This window comes from Mus musculus, chromosome 12 (genome assembly GCF_000001635.26).
Source record: "Mus musculus strain C57BL/6J chromosome 12, GRCm38.p6 C57BL/6J".
Lineage (NCBI taxonomy): Eukaryota > Metazoa > Chordata > Mammalia > Rodentia > Muridae > Mus > Mus musculus.
In genome coordinates, this window is record NC_000078.6 from 99,394,894 (window position 1) to 99,418,279 (window position 23,386).

The 23,386-nt window shown below is 46.1% G+C and overlaps 1 protein-coding gene across 9 annotated transcripts in view; it reads right to left on the reverse strand.

The window, feature by feature from the left end:
* Foxn3 (forkhead box N3) overlaps positions 1 to 23,386 on the reverse strand; it is a 373,587-nt gene that overhangs the window by 204,813 nt on the left and 145,388 nt on the right. The gene's annotated exons all lie outside the window — the stretch shown is intronic.

Consider the following 23,386-nt stretch of genomic DNA (forward strand, 5'->3'; position numbering starts at 1 on the left):
TTAATGGGCTGGTCTTATCTTTCCTTTCCCTCTGAGGGCATTCGCAAGCTGAATGAGTAGCTTGTCTGGAGAAGCCTATGAGAAACATCTGGAAAGCCAACCCTAAGTCCCAATACCCTTAGGTGGGGGTCCTAGCTGTACACATCAAAGGAGCCCCCCACCCGGGGGCTGATTGTGCTGACAACCTCTACCTCAGGCAGGAGACGGAAAAGGGGCAGCAAACAGATTTATTGAGTATGACTTGATTTCTTATTTTTCCCTTTTCCGTTCGAGATATGCTAAGAGATGTCAGGCAGGTGTTGTCCCAAAGAGAGAAAGGAAGGCTGATAAGGAAGGTGCAAGGTCCACAGGTCTGCCTGCCTGGTGATCTAAAATGGACCCCAGCAGACCTTTGCTGTAAGCCAGAGTGAGCTTGGTGTGCCCTCCTCCAACAGTGATTCAACAGATCCCTGGCTCTGGGACAGGCAGCCTTGACATTAGCATCCAGGGGCCAAATTCCTGTAGGAATGGCCTCATGCTCAAGTTCCTGCTGTGTTTTCCAAATATACCCTAATATCTTGGGTGCCAAGAAATCTCAAGCAGGCCAAATAATTTAAACTATTGTTTTAAATAGCTATTTGACAGCAGAATCCTATCTCAGACCCAGAACTCATTTCTGTTGTTGTTGTTGTTGTGGTTGCTGTTTGGAAATTTGGTTTTCTTGTTTTGTTTTGCCGCTGCCTCCCCACTCCCCAGACAGGGCTTCTCCGAGTAGCTCTGGCTGTCCTGGAACTCACTCTATAGATGAAGCTGGCCTCAACCTCAGAGATCCACCTGCCTCTGCTTCCCAAGGACTGGGATTAAAGTCACATGCCACCACTGCCCAGCAACATTTATTTTCTGATTGCCGACTTGATGGGATCACTCCGTACCCCATCTGGACACAGACTTGTGTTCTGGGACAGCCAGCGCAAGGCAGTATAGGCCTCCATTCCTCCTTCATGGTTCTTAATGGAATAACTGATAGTCCCTCAAAGCAGTGACAACTAAGTAGATTCCAGAGAGACCTTGCTGTAGGTGCAAAGACCTGAGGCAGGCCTGGAAAGACGGCCCTCTGCTCCAAGGTAACAACAACTGGTTCCAGTAAAAAGCAGGCAGCTCAGCTGGTGGCATGGAACTGGGGACAGGATTCCTGCTTTTGTCCCTCCCTCCAGTTCAAGGTATTTCTTGCTTCTTGCCAGTAGAGATACTCTACTCTCCTCCCTGTGGGACAGCTTGCTTATGGTCACACATGGCTTCCCGGCCATAGTTCTTAAAGTCCTCTGGTTTTAGCATCCACCATCTGCAGACTGTCTCAAGTCTTCTGTCCTCTAGTTTAAATTCTCAGGGAAAGGAGTCCTCTGACCCCTCTCACACCCCCAGCCCCCAGAAGAGAGAGGCAAAGCCCTTGGTAGACTATCTGACACAACAGGCTTGGGGAACGAAGCATAGATAATTTTGTGAGGAAGAGATGTAATAAGTATGGTTGGAGTTAGGCCTGGCAAGATGGAGGAGCACCCTAAACCTGGGTTGTTTGTCCAGAAAAGTCTGGAAAAGCCACCCGGGGAGCCACTCCATACAAGTCCAGATATCCCTAAATGGGGTCCTAATATGTATATCAAGAAAGCTCTCCTTGAAATAGCTGTTCTGACAACCTCTCCTCCAGGTAGGAGAGTGCAAACAGACTGAGTATAACTTGATTGTGTTCAAAATGCCCTTGTTTGTTAGACAAATATTTACCAAGCACTGGGTTAGGTTCAGGAGGGACAAAGTCTTGTTCCTGTGGGGTTTATATATTTGTAAATAGATATGGAAGCATCATAACAAAACTCATGGGATACCAGTGTTAGTGGTTCCTTCACATTCCATTCTCAAGGCAAGGGAAATGGCTAGGTATTTTTACAACCCACAAGTTGTGTTATCAAAGAAATAGGATTCAAAAGATGAATGGGATCTGGATACAGCATGAGTTTTTAGAGTGGGAAGAGCGAAACAGAGAACCAAAAGCTGTTGGAACAGCTCAGACAGCATGGCAACCCTTCACTCAAAAGGCAGGGTGGGAGCCGAGGGCAGCCCACTGTGATGGCCTGTGTTCGCACACATGTGTTCACACATGTGCAGCCCTGGGCTCCCTCCCCAGCACCCAAAACAAACAAAGGAAACAAAAAAAAAAAAAAGATAATTTTGTAAAAGTGGGTTTTGCAAATTTAGGAAGAGGGCTGGACAGGTATAGGTGGCTCGGCAGTTAAGAGCACTAGGTGCTCCTGTGAAGAACACAGGTTCGGTTCCTAGCACCTCATCAGAGCACTCACAACTGCCTGCAACTCTAGTTCCAGGGGATACAATGGCCTAGTCTGGCCTCCATGGGCACCTGTACACATAGCACACACACACACACACACACACACACACACACACACACACACACACACGGCACAGGGCATGCACACACACACAACCTGAATAAATCTTTTTTTTTTTTTAATTGAGGTGATAATACTGTTAGTGACTCCCTCTGAGAACTGAGAACAAGTTTTTTTGGTTGTTTCTTTTTTCTTTTCTTTTTCTTTTCTCTTTTTTTTTTTTTTGGATATGCTCTTCTTTTATACTTGTGTTTACATTTATAGAGTTTTACGCTTTCTACCACTATGTTCCAGTTCTCCGAATGTGCATCAGAATTACCTAGAGGGCTAATTTAAATGCTACCAATGGTCCCCACACCCATAATTTCTGGTTCCAGAGGCCGAGGCTTGACCTGAGATATTTACATCTCTAAAAAGCATGGCAGACCTGAGAACCATACTTTGAGGGCCACTGGATTCCAGAAGAATCAATCGGTCTAGGCAGCAGGGTATAAAAGTCACCAAAAGACAAAGAGGGTGTGTCCTGTGAGGAGGAGGAGGAGAGGTACAGCCAAAGACAATCCCTTAGTCATTGCTTGACCATAACACACAAGGATGCTATTTTTGTTTGCCAGAACAACAACAAAGCTCACTTTTTCCCTTCTATAGAGAAGAAAGAGACCCTCAGCTGGAAGACCTGGAAGTTCCTAAGTGAGGCAGAAGACCCGGTCACCATATGACAACCTCAGTGCACTCCCTCATGTTTACCAGGCCAATCCTCAAGGGTGGAGCCTGGGAAAGGCTTCTCTAGTAGGCAAGGATGCTGACTTGGGGTTCAGAGGGGGGAGGGGTAAGGAAAGTAGGGGTGATGGGTGGAGTGAGATTCATTAGTTCAGGCTCCCCTGCCAACCCCTAAGCCTATGAAGTCATCTGCTAGAGGCAAACTAGAAGTATAATGTCTCTCAACTCCTCTGTAACCATAAACAAGACGGTAAACGGATGATCTAGAATCCAGTTTCAGACAAATCACTCAGTCAACAAGGATTTGCTTTAAAGACCTAACAACTCCATGCCTGTTGCTGAGTGATGAGGAACTTGAAAGACAGCCCGGGAAAAATACGCGTGGCACCAGCCATCAAGGACAGGAGGACGCCTGGTAAGCATTATCCTAAAGTTTCTGTATTATTTTATGTGCACGGGTGCTATGCCTGCACGTGTGTCTGCAGACCACATGTGTGCATGGCACCTTGGGAGGTCAGAGGGAGACCTTGGATCACCTGGAAGTTCCAGGTGGTTACGAGCACCCAGAGAGAGCTGGGAACCAAACCTGAGTCCTCAAGAAGAGCCAGTGCTCCTAACCACTGAACCATCTCGCCAACTCACTGGCAAGCATAGAGGAAACAACCATAGATATACAAACATACCAAGCCCAACGCCAAGGCCAGAATAGTGCAGCCAAACATACACATGCTAGGACTTAGCAGCCAGATAACCCCAGGCAAGGAACATAACTTCTTTCCCTCTATCTAGTCCCCTTATCTTAAAAATGAAGGAATGGGAGTGGGTGGAGGCTGTCTGTGAAAGAGCTTGCCAAGTGAGCACGGCAATCCCATGGAATGAGCACAAACAGTGGTAGAAAAGAACTAGGTGTTGTCCTCTGACCACCACACACATCATACACAGACAAACACATGCACACGCTCAGTCCATGTCATAATACACATAATTATTATCACTATAGATTATATAAATACCATCAATTTATAAACAATAAAGAGTTGTTAGAAATAATTGGTATAAATTATTATTATTAATCTTAAAAAAGAAATGGGATAATAACTAATTACATCAGCTAGCTTTGGGTCATTATTTCAGGATGCCTTACATAATTATCTTATAAGGAGAAAACATGCATTTTATTTGGGCTTTTTTTTGTGGGGGGGAGGCGCCTATCCATCGGTGGCCATCTTGCTTTAGGCCTTTGGTGAGGTAACGCAACATGGTGGGAACATGTGCTGGGACAAAGTTACCATGTCATGACTGGAAGCTAAAGAGAAATGGAAGGTCACGAGGCCCCTCAATCCCCTTGGAAACATGCCTCCAATGGCCCAAAGACCTCCACTAGGCTCCACAGCATAGAGGCTCCACCACCTCCCAGGAGTATGACCACCCTCGGCGACCAAGCTCATTCATTATGAGCCTTTGGGGGATTGTCCAGCATCCAATCTGTAGCAACCTTTCATTGAGCTGTGGTAACAATTAAATGAATTAATATTTGTAAGGAGTGTATAGTGGAACCAGAGTACATAGTACAAGATTTTGGTTAAGTAAACAAATCAAAAAGATTTAGTTTGCACACTGACATATTTGCATAACAATTTAGAAATTGTATGCCATCAGGGATTGTAAAAGACAAAAAAAAAAAGGTGTAAATATTTGCTAAATATAAAAAGAGGAAACTGGGTGTGGTTCCTGTAAGCCTACTATAAGCCTAGCACTCTAGAGGTTGAGAGGCAGAAAGATCAGAGGTTAAAGGTCATTCTGGACGACTTAGGAAGGTTGAGGCCACAGGAGCTTCTCTAACAAAAGGGAGGCGATAATAGTTACATATGTAAATATATGTGGGCATACGTTTTTAACATCAGATCTGGCATGTAGCCTCTACTGGCCTAAGATTTATGATCCTCCTGCCTCGGTCTCCTGAAGTCTGGGATTACAGGTATGTCCCACCATATCTGGCTCAAGGCATTTAATTTGAAACTCTCACATAACTTAAAGAGAAAGAAAAAAACAAAACAAAACATCTCAATCAAAGGGGCCAATCACACAACACACAAGAAGGTAAAGGGGGATTTTCAACTTCAGTGAAGTCAAAGAAACACATGCTATAGCAACTGATGTCTCACTCCACCTGTCAGATCGACCCACACTTAAAGGTAAAAACAGGGGTGTCGGGGTGACTGGGAAGGTATCCTCACACAACTAAAGGACTGGTCTGCCTTAAATTAATTAAAAATGTATTCTCTGAGCCCTGCCATTGATCCTAGACTACCAACCGATAGGGATTTAGCCTAGGTACTTCCATTCCACCAGACCTCCTGATCCCTGAGGTGGGAAATTCCAGAAAAGCAGGAGTCAGGCCTGCAGAGTTCAGGGATGTGGGTGCAGCATTTATGCGAGCGGTCTCTGGCATGTGCACCACCAGAGCTGAAGCAAAGGTCCCCACAGTGCCTCTGAAAGTGTTTTCAGGGACAATATCTAAGATCCTGGTACCACAGAACTTGTGGAAATAAAAGGCTGGAGTCGCATTATTAAACCAGAAGCTAGCTCGGCCCCTTTACTCCCTGCTCCTTCCAGTTTTCTGATAGTTTTAAAACCATTTTTTTTTAAAGCTTTCCCTTTTCTGATTCAGTTTCACAATCTCAGATGTAAAATAACTTACAAACAATTCATAATGTTAAGAGTTGAGGGGAGCCGGGCAGGGTGGCGCACGCCTTTAATCCCAGCACTCAGGAGGCAGAGGCAGGCGGAATTTTTGAGTTCTAGGTCAGCCTGGTCTACAGAGTGAGTTCCAGGACAGCCAGGGCTATACAGAGAAACCCTGTCTTGGAAAAAAAAAAAAAGTTAGCAGTGGGAGCCAATGGAATCGCTACATATTATAAACCCTATATTCAGAGATATAAAGTTTTTCTGCCCAAGAAAGGATTCAAGGTAAGCCTTTTGAGTAGCCAAATTTCTCTTCAAGGATACAAGAATTCCAAACACTTGTGCATTTGTGGAGGAGTGAAGTGGAAACTTGAGGGTTCTTTGAACGGCCAGTTGTGTTAGAGGGTTTTTTGCTGGGGCAAACATGTGAAGGAGTGTTTTCCTGAAGCAGACACGGGTGAAAGGATGTTCTGCGAAAGCAAGCACGTGAAAGAACACGTGACGAAGTGGTCTTCGCTAATGACACACATATACTAGTCCACCTTACGTCACTTAGTTGAGCTCCATTTGTTGGGACTCTAGAGAGAAACTTGACAAAAACACTTCTGGTAATGTGCTGCAGTTTCTTGCTGCTCAGACTTGATGTGATTGGCAGAGTGATGTCAGCTGAGACAGGTTCATGGGCTGAGACAAGTCCCATGGAAGACACGTGATGTTTGGAGGAAAGATAAAATGGACTCAATGGACAGCGAATGAGGCTGCGCTAAGCTCACTTATAGAGCTGGCTGTGCAATGCTTTTTACTGGTCCTTGCTTCCCTGAGAGAGGCACAGCCTAGAACTTCTGGTGTCCTCCCTGGTCCCCCCTGCTGACTGGTGCTGAGGCTGCAGCCTGGCTGTCTCTGCCAGTTCATGCCACTGCTGCTGATCTGTGTTTGCTATCCTGACTCTACCAAACTGGACTGCTGGTAAATCTGTGAAGGGTTTTCCAGTAGATCAAGCTGCCCCTGTTGACTGTGAACTGAACTGCAGACTTCCAGACAAACACACATGGGAGCTGCTCCAAAGAACCATTAGAAATGTCTAAGCAAGTCCACTAGGAGGGCCCATGATTTGCTGAAGAATGATACCCCCAGTCTCAAATAGTATATAAATGCAAAGAGTGTTTTATTCTACAGAAGCCCAACATGCTGGGGTCTACCATCTACAAAGATGGAGAGATTGAAAGAACCTAGTGGGGAAACCCCCACTCAATTTCCATTTGGCGCGCACCCAAGAATCACGAACAGACGACCACCTTGATGTAAAAGCATGAGGTAGTTAAATGACGGAGCTCCGGGCCGACACATATCTCCCGCAGGAGACAGAGGTGTCGACCCCATGGTGGAGCCATAATGGCGGAGCTCCAGTTCGAAACGTATCTCACACAGGAGACAGTGGTTTGGACCCTGAGGCTTGGAAGCTAGGGACTTTTATAGAAAAGGGGTGGGGCTGGGGTGGAATTGGCGCGGTTTCACATGATTGGTTCATTTAAACATCAACAGACTGTCAGAAGGGTGGGAGATAGGGAGGCACTAGGCCAGTCAGGACATGTAACGATGGGCCTGCCCGGGCATGTCCTGGCCTGTTCTGCTATGTTCTCAGCCCCAGGTTTCAAAGCTCACAAACAACTCTTTGGGCTATTTGACATAAATTACATGAATCACATGTCTCAAGTTTTATTTCCTTTCAAGACCCCAAAGTGGGCTGGCAGGCCAGATTTTAAAGTACATTAGGTTAATTCCAGGGAGGAGTAGGTGACCTCTTGGTTCTATATCTAGGGACATTCCAGAACCATTGCTGGAGCCTGGGGGGCTGAAAACTGTTGCTGGGGAAGTCTGGAAACTGTTGCTGACCCATTGACCTTGCCTCAGGGCAGGTTGCAGGGCAGCTTCTGAGGCCTGGACTTGCCTGGACTTAAGATTTAGGCCTAGTCTCCTGAACTACCAGCCTAGCCTTCTCTTTTCCACTACCTCTGGTGGGTGGTGGGTTAAAAGGGAGGTTAATGCATCTAAGAACCATCATTAAAAGTAGACTTTGAAAAAAGTTACAGGAGGACAACATCGACTTGCAGGATTTATCTATAATTTTGATGATGCCGTTATAAGAAATGAGATGTGTTATCACATCTATGAATCAAAGCATACCAGAGGAATGGGGCAGTGGCTTCTCCTGACCTCCTGGGGACACTGACTACAGCTGAGAACTTGTGCTGCAGGAGACTTCCAACCTTGAGTTTTCAGAGGACATTTATCTACTGTTCTTTCTCCTCTTTGTGCATGTGATGATGTGTAAAGTACCACAGTTACTTAAGCATAGTTCCTAGGGGCAACAGTTAGGTGCCTACAAGCTCTGGTAACAGTCTTCTCACCAACTCACGGTCTTATCTATAGTCCCATTTAAAGAAACCCTAATGTTAACTAGGTATGTGTTGATTAGCAGTAAGCTCCAGGCTATGGACGCCATCAGGCATATATAAAAAGAGCTTAGTCAGCATATCCCCCATATGACAGGCACATCATGGGCAGCTTGCCCTCAGAATCTCTACACAGCACTGCAGCTCCCCTCAGGCGCCATTTCAAATACCTAAATCACCAACCAAAAATGCAAAAGTGCAAAAACTGTGACCCTATCTAGACCACACAAAGGACACGGTTTGGTTGTCACCCCATTCGTCTTCAGCTAGGGACAGGCACACCTGACCACTCAAGCTGTTAGGAGGATAACCATGAGCACACCCAACTTTTCATTTGAGGGTTACAAACAAGTATTGACCAGTGAGTCAAGTCACAAGTAGAGACCCAACTAATGAAAACTGATTATCATCTTCAACAAATGTTTATGTCGCACCTAGCCAGTGCCAGATAGTACCCTAAGATTGGTATCTTTGGCACAGGAAATGTGCCTGTAGGCTCATATGTGGAAGGTCAGTCCCAGCTGATGGCACTATTTTGGGGTTAGGTGGTGAAAACCTTAGGAACTGGAACACACCCCCTGGGGCCATGCCTTTGAGAAGTAGCTTGTCTCTTTCCTCTTTCCTGTCTCTTCCTGGCCACCATCATGTGAGAAGCTCTGCTCTGTAGCCAGGCAAGCATGGACTGACTCCTTCCAACTGTAAGCCAAGTAAAGTTTCTTCCTTTTAAATCGTATTTTTTTTAAGATTTATTTATTATTATATCTAAGTACACTGTAGCTGTCTTCAGACACACCAGAAGAGGACGTCAGATCTTACTAAGGATGGTTGTGAGCCACCATGTGGTTGCTGGGATTTGAACTCATGACCTTTGGAAGAGCAGTCAGTGCTCTTACCCGCTGAGCCATCTCTCCAGCCCTTAAATTGTATTTTAAGTAAATCAGGGATTAACTACAGAGACAAAGCATCTGACCAGCACAAAGACTTTGCAAAAACTCATTTTAGCCTCACATCAATCATATAAGGAGCTATATGATTTCATTTTCTAAATAAAGAACCCAAGTCTCAGAGAGTTTGTCCACCTACCCAAGGTCACACAGCTCCCAAGTGATGTGTGGGAACGGGAACATATACAGATCCCAGACTTCAGAGGAATCAGAGATGCTTTGGAGAAACCCAGAGCATCTGGATTATTCTTAGAGACCTTCCTAGAGGGAGAGAGATGAAGGATGGATAGTATAGGATCTCAGACAGAAAACAGGATGAGGACACAAAGGAAGAGTAATAAGGGGACTTTTAATCCAAGAAGGCAGTACGTACAAAACAAAAACAATAATTCACCTGCTAGGATGGTTTCATTCTCTCTCTCTCTCTCTCTCTCTCTCTCTCTCTCTGTGTCTGTCTGTCTCTGTGTGTGTGTCTCTGTCTCTCTGTGTGTGTCTGTGTGTGTCTGTGTCTGTCTGTCTGTCTCTCTATCTCTCTCTGTGTCTGTCTCTCTCTCTGTCTCTGTGTGTGTGTCTCTGTCTCTCTCTCTGTGTCTGTCTCTGTGTGTGTGTCTGTGTCTGTCTCTCTCTGTCTCTGTCTCTCTCTGTTTCTCTGTCTCTCTGTCTCTCTGTCTGTCTGTCTGTCTGTGTGTGTGTGTGTGTGTGTGAGACTGTCTCTCTCTGTCTCTGTCTCTCTCTCTGTCTGTCTGTCTCTCTCTCTCACACACACACACACACACAGAGAGAATCAACCAGGGCACGAGAGAAGGATCAGTGGAGCTTAATGTTCTCACAGATGATCAGAGTTCAGTCCCCAGCACAGGATGGTTCACAACTGTCTGTCCCTCTAGTTCCAGACAATCCTATGCCCACTTCTGGCCTCTATGGACACCTATACGCCCATTGTGCAAATATGTATGCTCAAATATCCACATATACAGCCTGGCAATGCTGGGGCACTCCTTTAAACCCAGCACTCAGGAGGCAGAGGCAGGCGGATCTCTGTGAGTTTGAGGTCGGCCTGGTCTACAGAGATAATTCCAGGACAGAGAGAGATCAAGAAACTGAGGCCTTATCTCAGAAAAAAAACCATAAACCAAAAAGTCCACAAACGAAATAATCCCATACATATACATTAAATATATTAATCTTTAAAGTAAATAAATAAACCAGATACCAAATGTCAAATAGACTGCAATTGCTTTGACAGACATGGATAATTTGTGGCACAGTGGCCTCAGAAATTTCAATCACTTCATTTGCAAACAGTATAGTCTACTATATCCATCTCTCCATCCTCCTATCTCCCAATTCTACCAAGACATGCAGTCAGGTCGACCCTCCCTCTTCAGGTGTTGTATTAGCTACGTTTGTGTGCCAATTTGACACAAGCTAAAGTTAACAGAGAGGAAGTATCCTCAATTGAGAAAATGCCTCCATATGATCCGCCACCTGCAAGTCATTTTACCAATTAGTGACTAATGGGGGAGGCCCAGCCCATTGTGGGTGGTGCCATTCCTGGGCTGGTGGTCCTAGATTCTATGAAAGGTGGACTGAGCAAGCCAGGGGAAGCAAGCCAGAGAGCAGCCCTCCTCCATGGCCTCTGCATCAGCTCCTGCCTCCAGGTTCCAGCCCTGCTCGAGTTCCTGCCCTGACTTCTTCCAATGATAGATTGTGAACTGGAAGTGTAAGCCATATAAACCCTGTCCTTCCCAACTTGTTTTTGGGCCATGATGTTTTACTGCAGCAGTAGAAACCCTGAGTAGACAGGCATTCGTGGGCGCCTTTGCTATTCTCTCTGATGAGCACAGCGTTTCAGTGGCCATCACCTGATGTTGACTTCTGGCCTACACACACACACACACACAGAGAGAGAGAGAGAGAGAGAGAGAGAGAGAGAGAGAGAGAGAAGGAGAGGGAGAGGGAGAGGGAGAGGGAGAGGGAGAGGGAGAGGGAGAGGGAGAGGGAGAGGGAGAGGGAGAGGGAGAGGGAGAGGGAGAGGGAGAGGGAGAGGGAGAGGGAGAGGGAGAGGGAGAGGGAGAGGGAGAGGGAGAGCAAGCGCCCATCCATTTCACTGGCAGATACCACCAAAACGTTTGTTTTGTTTTGTTTTGTTTTAAACTTCCTCCAAAATGTCTCTTTGAGCCTTCAAGTATATAAGACTGAAAAGTGAGTGTTCCTGGCCCAGCCACAGGGCAAGAAAAGCAAGGTCTCAATGAAACACAAAAGCCAGCACAGACCTGAAGGGGAACAGGCGGCCCCCACAACAAGGCAGCCAACTGCCAAGCTGTCATTTTGCTCGGCGGCTGAACAGAAGGCCCGAGTAATGACAACCACAAAACTCATTTAAAGTCTGAAAAGGTGACTAATGAGCTCATTCATGCTGGCTATAAATTATTCACTCCAACACTGATCCCACACTAGACAAACAGTAAAGTAAACTTTAAACACAGACCCGGCCGGCCTTCCGACTCGAGGCAAGTTATGTCTGTAAGACTTCTCACAATGACAGAGATACTTGTCCCCGTTGCCTATTGTCACATTAGTCTTCTGTTTACTTTTTTTTTTAACTGCCTTTAATCAAGTTAAGCAGACACAGCTGTTACACATTTATTTCTCTGCTGTTTTTTTTTTCATTAGTTATTACGAGCAATCATGAAAGCCCTAAAAATAACAGCAAATTATATTCTCTCGAAATTGAAGGCTGACCTTAAAAATGAAGCCCAGGTCTTCAGAAAGAATATTCATACCCACACATGCTGGCTAAGTGACAGCCCCACACACGGGCAAAACATGAGTGCCTGCCCAACTCTCCAACTCTCTGAGAGCTCTGCAATTTGCTTCTACATTTCCTTTGGTTCTGGGGGGAACCGGTTGCCTCAAAACCAGCGGATACAACAGACCCTGTTTCTGGCGGTCACGTTTGGGTTAAGATTTTCACGAAGACATTATCATCTTAAGCAAATAGAAGAAATGTCTGCCGGCTTTTTCCAGCACTGATAAATAGCAGGTTCCTTGAAAACGCACCCTGGTGCTGCAGATTGCTTTCAGTTTCCTGTTTAACATTAAATAAAGAATTGTCACTCTTCTGTTTTTGCAAACCGAACTGCTTGCTGCTAGTGTGGCTGCTAAAAGCGTGGCGATCACAGCTTACGTGGTCCCCTCTTTCTTTTTTGCTCACCGGCTATCATTTTTTAAGACACTGTAAAGGTTTCAAATCTGTTTGACGGATTTAGTTTTAAGTCCCCAAACAAGTACTTAACATTACAACATGGTTAGATCGCTGAACATTATGTATTTTTAAACTGCTTCGGATCCTTGGAAAATAAGTCACAGAAAAGACTCATATCCAAATAACAGCAGATGGGGGCCCTAACTAATCAAAAGTGAAAGTGGAAAGTTAGACACTGCAGAGTGCTGGCTCGCTGCAGGGATGCTGGGGCTCACTGCAGGGATGGCTGGGATGAAGCAGCAGTCGGGAGACTCCACTTTACTCTGCCCCCCCCCATACCCCCTCTTCTAAGGAAAATCTTCCACATTTTCAGTTTCTTGCATGATCTAAATGAAAGCTTTGTCCACCGCTTCTGTTGCCTAAGACACAAAACATATTTTTTTAGTGTAGAAAAAATACATTTAAAAAAAAAATGTAGAATGGGGGAGTCCTGCAATATTGATAGCAAAGGTCACTGCGTCCTACCCACAGCCCTCTGGGGGCTTTCCTGTGTCCCTCAGGCTTTCAGTCACATTCACATCTCCAGATCAAACAAACTTAAAGGCCTCTCCACCAGAGTCCTGGAAGTTGCTTTTGGATTTCTCTTCTTTTGTTTTTGGTCAATTTTACTTCTTGGAAAAGTTTTGTTGTTGTTGTTGTTTTACTTTAGTTTAGGTTTTTTTGAGGTGGGATATCACTATGTCTCACTACGTAGACCAGGCTGGCCTTGAAACTCACAGAGCTCCAGCTGCCTCTGCTTCTCCAGCATTGGGACTGAATGCGTGCACCGACCTGCTCAGCTTGCGGAACACTTATAAATTCGTACTGAAACTGGCCAGAAGCTTTGTCCCCACGTGTGCACTAAACTATGATTTCTGTTGCTTTAACATTTTGCATTCTCATAGATAAGTGGTTTTGTCTCATGACATTTATCAATTCAGGCGTCTGCGTGTGGCTGTGGATGAGGACACGGTGGAGGTGAGAGGACAGCGTGCACACGTCGGTTGTTTCTCTTCTTCCACCACATGGGCCCCGGGAACCAAACTCAGCTCGCAGCAACCGGGAGCAAGCATCTTTAGGGCAGATGAGCCGTCTTGTTGGCCCACGGTGTAAGGTTTTGAAAAATCTAACATCACAATGCAAACATCCAGATCAAGCAAATAAATATAAAACTCTGGAACAGTCCTGCTGTAGGATCAGGTGCTCCACAGTTCTATGCGGAAGGGTGTGGACAAAACACTGCTTTCCGTCCCTCCTGGCAGCGTGTCTGACAGGCACAGTACACCTCTCTCATTATTGGTGAGAAACCTGGCATGTCCATAGACAGTCTAAACACCACCCTGCTCCTACTTTCCCTGGGGTGGACCACAAGTGATGTCAATTTTGCCTGAAGACATTCAGGGCTTCAGAACAACAGCAGTCAAGACAATGAAGAGCAAGCCTTCAAGGATGCCATCCAAAGGCTCACAGAGCACACACAGCACAGATCTCTTACTAGACAGCTCTCTGGGGGGCCCTGAAGGCCAGGCACCGTGCCAGTAGTTATGCCTGCATTATTTATTTCTCTTTTTACTACTTCTCTTTCCCGAGGAAGGTACTGCCATCCTCCTGGACAGAGGACACCAGGGCTGAACAAGTCAAGTGACAATGTACACGGGTAAGATGAAAAGGTAAGGTCCTGGACTGGAGAGATGGTTCAGAGTGAAGAGCACTGGCTGCTATTCCAGAGGACCAGGGTTTGAATCCCAGCGCGTGGCAGCTCACAATCATCTTTACCTTCAGTTCTAGGGGATTCAAAGTTTTCTTCTAGCCTCAGCCGGCATTGCAGCCAGGTGGTGCACAAGACATCCATGCAAGCAAAACGCATTGTGATAGTTTGTATATGGTCAGCCCAGGGAGTGGCACTTTTAGAAGGAGGGGTAGGTGTGGTCTTGTTAGAGTAGTTGAGTCACTGTGGGTATAGGCTTTAAGACCTTCATCCTAGCTGCCTAGAAGTCAGTCTTCCACGAGCAGCCTTCAGATGAAGATGTAGAACTCTCAGCTCCTCCTGTACCATGCCTGCCTAGGTGCTGCCATGTTCGTACCTTGATGATACTGGACTGGTGAACCTCTGAACCTGTAAGCCAGCCCCAATTAAATGCTGTCCTTATAAGACTTGCCTTGGTCACGGTGTCTGTTCACAGCAGTAAAACCCCAACTAAGACACACATAAAATAAAAATAAATGTGGATCCATGTTAGAAGCCTGGTCCCCAGTGTGGTGTGGTATGGGCTGTTGGAACCTATGGGCTTTGTGCAAGGTCCTTAGGTCACACTGGGGCACTGCCCTTGGGAAGGGATTAAGGCCATCATCCAGTGTCCCCTAGATTACTTGGGAAATCATAGTGTTTAGTAGGCTGAGGAAGGAGAATTGCCTTGTGTTTGAGGAATTACAGAGTGAGACTGTCTTAACACACACACACAATAAAAATATTGACTAATGTTTAAAAAAAAGAAAAGCTGAAATCTACAAGATTCATTCTAGCCTTGGGCAGGAATTCCCTAGGAATGTCACAAACTCCTAACTTAATGAAGCAAATGAGTCCCTGAAGAGGGAAATGACTTAAGAAGCACAGCAACAACTGCTTCTCCCTCCCACAACAGCTTCTCCCTCCTACAACTGCTTCTCCCTCCCACAACAGCTTCTCCCTCCCACAACAGCTTCTCCCTCCTACAACAGCTTCTCCCTCCCACAACAGCTTCTCCCTCCTACAACTGCTTCTCCCTCCCACAACAGCTTCTCCCTCCCACAACAGCTTCTCCCTCCTACAACTGCTTCTCCCTCCCACAACAGCTTCTCCCTCCCACAACAGCTTCTCCCTCCTACAACTGCTTCTCCCTCCCACAACAGCTTCTCCCTCCCACAACAGCTTCTCCCTCCCACAACAGCTTCTCCCTCCCACAACAGCTTCTCCCTCCCACAACTGCTTCTCCCTCCCACAACAGCTTCTCCCTCCCACAACAGCTTCTCCCAACTGCCCAAACCTTGCGGGTGGATGAGCCCAGTCCAGCCATCAACAACAAAGGCACTGAGATAGCTAAAAATGGACCATCCAGATAGCAGACTCAATACAGGAACCAACAGGTCCCTGTGGTTTGAAGTCTTTTGAAGGCTTTTCTGTTGCTCATGACCAAAAAGTAGCTTTACACCCATATTGAGTTAGTGATCAATGGAGTTTCCTTTCTTACGAAGAGGAATTTCTAACACGGTAGGACTTTTTAACAGAATAAAATAGAAAAATGACATTTTGACAGGTTTAGTGACAAGACTTGATAAGTTTAAAACAATTTAAAAGGCTCAATTTGCAAACTATTACCAAGTACTTTTAAGGTCAGCTAATGAGTAAAGGGTGGTCATGGTCCTTGAGTCCTGCTGATAGACAGGGGAATTATGAATGGGAAATTAACTGTTGGGAATCCATCGCTACTGGAAGACAGCTGTGTATAGAACTAGAAACAAGCATGACACCCCCCCCCCACTGAGGTCTTAGAGTTTAACTGGAAGGGCGGGGGGGGGGGGGGACACAAAATATCTCATCTTGTCATCCCAAAGCATACAGTGTAAGACTACTGATCGAGAAGAGAAGAGGACAGCCATAATGGCTCAGTTTATTGAGTAGTTGCGACATGACAGACACTGAGTTGCACATTTTATCTGTTTTATATCATAGAAAGCTGAGAGTCATTTTACTCCCCCAAAAAGTGGAGTGGAGTGGAGAGGAGAGGAGAGGAGAGGAGAGGAGAGGAGAGGAGAGAGGAGAGAGGAGAGAGGAGATGAGAGGGAGAATATACCTTAGGAATCTGGGAAAAAAAAAGAAATTTTGTCAAAACTGACAATATTTTCTAAAAATCTTGCATGGCATTAACAATAATCAGTTGTGAAACTTAATGCTTTTCTAAGCTTATCAAAAACAACAAAATATCCCAACCAGCCGTGCCAGTGTAATCAACAAATGATCTTGCTGGTTTTCCACACAGAAAACAGTATTCCAAAACCTTATGAGGAAATGGTTAAAGACGTCACAGTCCAGGGCGTGCAGGAAGATAGGCGTGCAGAATCTCGCAGAGGCTAGCGATTAGGTGGGAGCAGCAAGTTGGTTTTCTGGATTTTTAAATATTTCAATTTGAATACACTCTCTGCTGTGCTCCCTTTGATCGTCTGACATGCTCACTCTTCTACTTTATCTTGGTTTTCATTTGTTTGGTTTTTTTTTTTGCTTCGGTTTGAGCCAAAGGGCTTGTAGGCAAGCCCTAGACCACTGCCCTAACCATTGGGCTACCTCTCCTCAACTCTTAGGTTTAGTTTTGTATTTGTGTGGCCTGGAACTCAAAGATCTAGCTACCTCTGCCTCCTGAATGCTAGGATCAATGACGTGCACCATCACCCAGTTTGCACTCTTTCCTTAAAGGTGTCCATACCTATGGAGGATCCTGGGCTGTTCCTCCGGAGCTCTATCAAGAGCATTCTGAAGTAAGGAGAGACTTAGAGCTAATACTGAACCCAGCAGCAGCCTCTCAGGTGTGATCAGCTTACCCTGCCATCCCTGAATCAAGAGAAGGACTACCGGTCCCTCTCTGATGGAGGGCTGTTGTCTTGGGGAATAAGAGGAACTCTCAAACCCACCTCATAGAGACACTATTTCAGTTTCGCTTTGATCAGAAGGTTCAGTCTCTCCAGGAGACAGACTCTATAGGGACAGTATGCATGCAGGGTCAGGCTGGGGTGGGGGTGGGGTGGGGGGCTGAACTCTACCCTCTCCAGGAAGACTTAGGTGAGAGGACCAATACAGAATGCTTGCAGAAAGGGAAAGCTTTAAGGCAGCCTGCTCTGGCTGGGCTTGTCCCTTGACCCAGTACACGTGCACATTCCAAACTTCTTCAGGGACCTTTGCACTTCCTTGGCTTGCTGGGCTTTTTGGCCCCTCGCACCTCCACTCTGAATAAGTAACCAAACCTGCACCAAGCCCCCCCTCCGACCGAGACCGACTGACTCCGTGCACAGCCCCACTACTCGGTGTGATCTGCCCTCCCTGCAGAGCCTGCCCCCCACCTTCTCCATACTCATTTTGGCTCAGATGATAACACTGGAAGGTGGTTTGTGACTTACCTTCTTAGAATGGTAGGTAGTAAAACCGAGAGCCCAGTGGCCACCTGGTCTTGGAGTTTACCTTTCTGACAACTACAAGTTCTGGAAATCACATTCCGAGGCTAGCCTTTCTAGACACCATGCCACCTACTAACAATGGGCCATTCTCCGGGTTAGGCAGACTTAAACAGCCAGGTACAGGATGGTGTATAGATATGCAAAGTGTGGAGGTGGGGGACTCTGCAGGCTTTGGGGAGTTACATCCGAGTTAACATCTCTAAGGAAATAAAGGGTCCCCTGGAAACCTGAGGTCTGGAAGCAGTGAAGAGAGGGGTTTGGGTCTTGGGAGATGGGGGTGGGGAATTCCTCAAGACTAACTACTTTTCCAAGCCCTGTACACTGAGGATTAAACCTGCTCTTGACTTTGAACAATAACCTGTAGGGACCTGGGGGCTTAGGCTGCCAGGCTTTTCCAGTCGCTCTCAGACTCCCTTCTCCGTTCTTTGTATTGCCATTCCCAAGTAGATGGGTCTCTCACTATAGACTGATAAGCAAGCTTTTGCATCTGCTGCAGTCAGCCCCTCCACTCAGCCAATGTCTGAGAAACAATGGGTGTGCTCTCTGGATAGAAGTCAGGATCTGGAGGTGAAGACTACAATTAGAGTCCCCTCCCCGCGCCCCACCAGCCACAGTGACCACGGGGAAACCTGCCTGTCTTCTGAGACAGGTGGAGAGGCACAGAAGGCCCTGCCAAGCACCACAAATCTTTACAATTACTGACTGTATTGGTTAGTCTGTTTGAGCAGTAATCAAGCCACAAAAAGGCTACATTTCTGGTTGGGAGAGGGTTGTTTGTTTTGTTTTTTAATTCTCAGTGGTGAGGGTCCAACCCAGGAACTTGAACACTCTTTTATTTTTTTAAGGATTTATTTATTATTATAAATAAGTACACTGTTGCTGCCTTTAGACACACCAGAAGAGGGCGTCAGATCTCATTATGAGTGGTTGTGAGCCACCATGTGGTTGCTGGGATTTGAACTCAGGACCTTCAGAAGAACAATTAGCACTGAGCTATCTCAGCAGCCCAAACTTGAACACTCTTAAGTAACTGATCTACCCCTGGGTTATGTCATCAGGCCCTAGTGTTTAGGCACAGCATATCACTATATCCTTATAGTGACCTCAAACTCTTGAATCTTCTGCCTCAGCCTCCCGACCAAACCCAACAACTCTGACTTTTATAATGTTTTTCCTGACACCTTATCTATTTAAAAGAACAAGGCTGCCTGCATGAGCATGGCTCAGTTAACAGCACACTTGGATAGCATGCGTGAAACCCTGGGCTTGTTCCCCAAAATCCTATAATCCAAGAGGCACACACCTATAATCCTAGTATTCAGGAGGTGGAGGCAGGAAGGTCAGAAGACCAAGGCCATGGCTACACAGGATGTTTGAGGCAAACCAGTTGAGATTACATGAGATACTGCCTCTCTCACCCAAAGCAAAAACAAAGACACACACTACTGGCAAGATGTGTAGTAGTCCCAGTAGCTGTGAAACCCTTGTAGGACTTTCAGGGCTTGGGAAAGTCAGGTGATTTCTCTGTGTGTAGTGTCCTTACCTGTAAAGTGAGAATATAATATGATCTATCCGGTGAAACCACAGGAGGATTAAACACTCAAGCACCCGAAAGAGCGCATTCCACAAGGTAAACGCTATCCAAGTGCTCTTTAGGATCAGGTCAAAACTAAAAAGATTTAGAAGCCCTCAGATGAGAGGGCTCCTGCCATTCTGGTGACCTGAGTTCAGTCCTCAGAACCCCAAAGTAAAAGGACCCACATGCACACACGCACACACACCACTAAAAATAATAAATTAATACACTTTAAAAACAAAAAAGAATTCTCTCTTACTCTCTCGCCCTCTTGCTCCCCCTTTCTCTGCCTTTCCTTTCCCCATCTCTTCAACGTGGCCATGGCCATCTCTACTTTATTCTTCTCCCCCTCTCTGCCTTTCTACAATAAACGTTTTAAAACCAAATAAATAAATAAATAATTCTAAGACAGGAGCTGAGAGGGGGAAGCAGTTCAGCTCTGGAGTGCCTGACTGGCAAACGCCAGACCCTGAGCTCATCATTCCCCCTCCCCCCCCCCCCCCACACACACATATACCTCAAAAACAAAACAAAGGCCCAGGCAAGATGGCTAAGTGGATAAAGGTATTTGCTAGCAGGCCTGACAACCTGAATTTGATCCCTGGGGCTCACAAAGTGAAAGGGCGGAGCCCACTGCCCTGAGCTGTCCTCAGATTTAAAAACACATACTAAGTGTGGTGCCGGAGTACCTGCCCACTCCCAACAATCATACAAATAAACAGATGGTTAAAAATAAAACAAAAGCTAACATTATTATTATTTTCCTTTTCCTTCTTTAGTTCCTGTCCCCAGATAGTAACTGCAGAAAGCCACAAGGCCAAGCCTTCCTTTCTTTCAACTTTGAGGCACTAAAAAATCCATGAAAATTTGCCCCTGAATTCATTAGAATTTCCTGACATTTTCAGCAGCTCCCTAGAAGACAACTGAAGCGCTTTCCTGGACTCTCCCTGCACACAAACAGCTCTGATTCTCACTGAAGGTTCGATTTGGATGACCACTGTCCCAAATTCCAGCCCTGCTAGAGATGCCACTGCAGAATGGGGGGAGGGTCCCTCCTTGGCACTTTGCTCTGACAAACATTGGGACATCTTAAGTTTTCCTGTATATCCTTGATGCTTCCTATATACCTTATAGGTTGATACCTGACCAATAAGTAAAACTGAAGTCCAGCAAAGAAAATTTTCAGATTAAAAGGGAAGTAAAGCCAGGCAGTGGTGGCGCACGCCTTTAATCGCAGCACTTGGGAGGCAGAGGCAGGTGGATTTCTGAATTTGAGGCCAGCCTGGTCTACAGAGTGAGTTCCAGGACAGCCAGGGCTACACAGAGAACCCCTGTCTCGAAAACAAAAACAAACAAACAAACGAAACACAAAACAAAAAGGGAAGTAAAAGCCAGGTTTTCTTGCAAGTACCACTCTTCTGGGGAGATGCAGGTAGGCACACTGGAGTGGCTGCCCTTTCTTTGACTGTCAGCAGAGGAAACCCGGCTGCAATGGCATCAAAGTGTGTGTTCCTTGCCTCCCCTGTAAAACTCCACCACAATCCCAGCAGGGCAGCTAGACTAGCTTTCTCTGCATGGAGCTTCCAGAAACCGCTCTCCTACTACGGCTGCATGCTCCCATGTTCCCACATCCTCCCACTCCCAGGCCTCCTCAGTGCCTCAGACTCCTGGCTTCAGAACTCGGGCTTTGCAGGCACAGGCAGGCTTGACTCTCAGAGCGGAAAGCAGCCAGAGAGCAGAGGTTAGAAACCTGCCTCAGAGAGAACAGCCTAGACTCTGCATCCCAGTGTCAACCACCACAAATCACCAACTCTGGTTTTCCAACTTCTGAGATCAGGATCAGAAGTGGTCCCCGGAGATAGCCAGCACCTATTCCATGAGCCTTCCTTCACCTGCAACATGTCAGCAAGGCACTTTAGTGTAGAACTTGGCACCTGAGCAGACCTCCACGGATAGAGCGACTGTCATTTTGGTTTATTGGGTTGCAATGAGATCTGGTTGCGTTGCTCAAGGGAAACCAGTCTCACTGGGTTTTATTTGCTGGGCAAAAGGCACTTCCCTAATTTAATTATCATATGCCCAAAACAGAAACTTTTTTTTTTAACCCCATAAGAGTACATCAGCATATTCCCAGAGGACCAAACTCTAAAGACTACAAATGTTTGGGGACCGTGACATCAGCATCACAGCCTGGTTAAAGTTCCATCTCATAGGCCCTGTGGGAGATTTCCTCAGAAAACACAAGAGGGACAAGCGTTTGAGACCTTGGAACGGTGAGCTGGCAGACCCAGGCCGCTGTTCATTCCTGGAGGAGATTTGGGCATCCCTCTGCCCTCTCTCCCTGACACCCATTCAAAACCTCCCAGGTTTAATGAAGCATTGGGTCAAGAACTAGGGTTTCATAGCTGTCCTTTGCTTCCAAGAATGTTACTCTCTTAATATTGTCTCACATTCTGTATTTAGTGTATGGATGTAGGTGTGTGTGTATCCCTACACATGCAGGTTAGAGAACAACTTGCTAAAGTCGGGTCTGTCCTTCTATCATGGGATCAAGCTCAGGTCAGATGGCTTGGCAGCAAGCACCTTTATCCCTTGAACCATCTCACTGACCCAGTAATTCACTCTTCTATTACAACATCACAATGGTCATCCTGGGATACTTGAAAACCACAAATGAAGGAGGAGGAGGAGGAGGAGGAGGAGGAGGAGGAGGAGGAGGAGGAGGAGGAGGGGGAGGAGAAGGCGGCTGTGGCAGTGGTGGTAGCAGCAGCAGTGATGGGGACGAAAAGGGATAGTCGTGTTCTATCACTCAGAGTCTCTGCCTCCCTGGTAGGGATTCAAATTTCCTAGATTTTTTTCTGCACTTGACCTGATATCAGAGCACAGTCCTGACGTGCCTGCTTCGCTCTGCTTCCCACTGTACAGAATCTGCTTCTATGACAAAACTCTGAGCTCTGAGAGGCCTCAGACTGCATCGGTCTTAATGGTACCATACACTTCCTGCCTACTCTCTACCTACCCACACAGTAGGACTTCAAGGAACAGTTCCACAGTGAGTATCCATTGTACGGTGTCATAAGCTATAACTGATGATTTGGTCTCTCCCTCAAGTGGGTACTTAAGTTAGCTCCAGTTTTCTCTGCTGTCAACACACTCAGATGAATAACCATATTCCCACATAGAGAGACCATCATTTCCTTGTAATGAATCCTAAAGAGGAATTGCTAGGCTGATGAGTATTCACAGGTGTAATGGTTAGTCTTAGCTGTCGACTTGACAGAATCTAAAATCTGAAGCGTCTCAATGTGGAACTGCCTGGATTGTGAGTATAGGGCTGAGGGGTTGTCTTGATCATTAAAGGATATGGGAAGCAGACAGCACTAGTCCTCGGTTTGGGGCACTGTATCAGAACAGAGAAACTAAAGTGAGCATAAGCATGCGCTCGTTTTTATTTCTCTGCCCTTGTTTGTGGGTGTGATGTGGAGGGCAGTCGCATCCTCAGAGTGATGGATACAACCTGGCTTTGGAGCTGAAAGGAACCCTTTCTTCCCTAAGTTACTTTGTGTCAGAGTAATTCATCACAGCGGCAGAAACAAAACTCAAAAAAATAAGTAAGGCCTTGGAAACCTGACTTTCTGGGGATTCTTTGAAATGTTACCCTCATCCATATCCCTGCACAAGTGATATACCATGGCAGAAAGCCTAGAGTTCTCTGGGAGTTTGTGAGTTATGGGAAGATAGTAACATCTTCCCGTGGGCATTGTAGTGATGAACCAAGACCCGGACTTGAAGCTCACTCTGATATGGAACAATCCCAGGTCTACGAAGTGCCTTCACCTGCCTTCCTCCCTTTGCTCTTTGTTGCACAATACTGGGTGACACCTAATATAGCCACGAGGAGAATTACCAACGCCCACCTTCCAAATGCGACGCACTAGGAAACGCACCCCCCACGCCCCATGAGCCTGCTAGGTTCAGCAGTTACATTTTTCTCTACAAACAGCAGCCCACGCCAAATCTGTGCCTCTCTGGCATTGAGTCTGTTTTGTTTGACTTGTCTATAAATATCTGTACTTCAAAGTCAATGTCCATAGTAAATTCTTCATGCCTTTTTTTTAAACATGCATACATTAAGTATACATTGTTAGCATCAAACCCCACATGTCTTACGTTTGCTC